General features: G+C 36.7%; 1 non-coding gene across 1 annotated transcript; it reads left to right on the plus strand.

The window, feature by feature from the left end:
- The first annotated feature begins 640 nt into the window (after nucleotides 1–640).
- On the plus strand, nucleotides 641–745 carry LOC123458329. Its single transcript, XR_006635606.1, has one exon. It is a non-coding gene; the product is annotated as a U6 spliceosomal RNA (small nuclear RNA).
- Nucleotides 746–1,679: the final 934 nt, after the last annotated feature.

Here is a 1,679-nt window from a genome sequence, read left to right on the forward strand (position 1 = left end):
AAAGTAATAAACTAATAAAACAGTAATAAGATATGTCTTGTGTTGAATACTTTTTTTTAATATTGTTGCCAGTTATCCTATTTTTGAAAAAAAAATTAATTACAGTAATAGGCATTCAATAAAAATAAATACACATATAAAAAATGAAAATATTTAGAGCCATATCATGTTTCACCAGCAGGAAATGATTACATTTAAAAATTTTTTCATGCTTGTACATAATTTCCCTGTACATATATGGGCAACTATGTTATATATGCTAATATGTATATAATTTATTTGTTCCCATATTGTATGCTATAGTTTACTTATGATTTTAAAATGTTTTTTGTTCATTTTTATTTATTTAGACAGTGACAGAGAGAGAGAGAGAGAATGGGTGCACCAGGGCCTCCAGCCACTGCAAAAGAACTCCAGACGCGTGCGCCCCCTTGTGCATCTGGCTAACGTGGGTCCTGGGGAATTGAGCCTCGAACTGGGGTCCTCAGGCTTCACAGGCAAGCACTTAACCACTAAGCCATCTCTCCAGCCCTAGTTATGATTTTAAATAAAGTACATCCTAAAATATATTTTAAATAAAATATATTCTTCTTCCTTCAGTGTCAGATTTTGTTTCTTGTCTATCAGGAAGAATAAGTTATGCTTTGTCAGGCTGCACATATATGAAATTGGAATGATACAGAGAAGATTAGCATGGCTGCTTTGTAAAGATGGTAACCAAATTTGTGAAGTGTTCTCTCGTTTTAAAAAGAAAGTATCATTTCACTCACTTTGAGTAGGTGAAGTTTGAGCAAGGCAGACCATTCATCAGTTGCCACTTGAAACTGAACTTATCTCTTAAATGGGTCAATGCGGATGACCCTTGTTTTCCTGTTCCTTACATGTTTCCCCCACATAGACTATTTTTAGTGCAATTTGCTAATAATTTGCTCAAGACAATAAGAGCTTCCTATCTCACTGAGAGTAAAGGGCAATCACCTGCACTAGCTAATCTGTCATTGCTCCTAATTTACCCAACCCTGCTTCCCTCTAGATTGTGCAGTTTCAGATTCACTCGTCTCTTTCTTTCCTTTTGCCTCTAACATACCAAATGTACTCCTATCTCAGTGTCTTTTTGCTTACTTTTAAAAAACTTTCATTGGATTCTCTTATCTCAGGTATATACATGACTCGAGGTGTTTTTTTTTTTTTTTTTTTTTTTTTTTTTTTTTTTGTTGTTGTTGTTGTTTTTGCTAAAATGGGAGCCAGGTGCTTCTCACTCTTATATAGCATCACCTGACACAGCATGGTTTCAGCAGCTTTGTCTTTTCCCATGACACTACACCTTGCATATGGTAATCATTCAATATGCATTGTGTACTCATAGGCACATGCTTTTGTGGGTGTGCATGTATGTGCATATGTGTATGGAGGCCAAAGATTGATGTTGAGTGTATTTCTCCACTGTTCCATATTTCTGGTTATTGAGGCAGGGTCATTCACTTGAACGCAGGGTTTGCTTATTTGGCAAGCCTAGGCATCCAGCTTGCTTTGGAGATTGCCTAACCAGGCCTCCTGAACATAGGGATCACAGGCAGGGTGCCCCACCTACTAAACATTTATGTGGGCACTGGGAATTTGAACTTCTGTCTTCATACTTTTGTGACAAGTGATTGATCATTTCAGATGTCTCCTCAGCT

Source organism: Jaculus jaculus, chromosome 1 (genome assembly GCF_020740685.1).
Source record: "Jaculus jaculus isolate mJacJac1 chromosome 1, mJacJac1.mat.Y.cur, whole genome shotgun sequence".
Classification (NCBI taxonomy): domain Eukaryota; kingdom Metazoa; phylum Chordata; class Mammalia; order Rodentia; family Dipodidae; genus Jaculus; species Jaculus jaculus.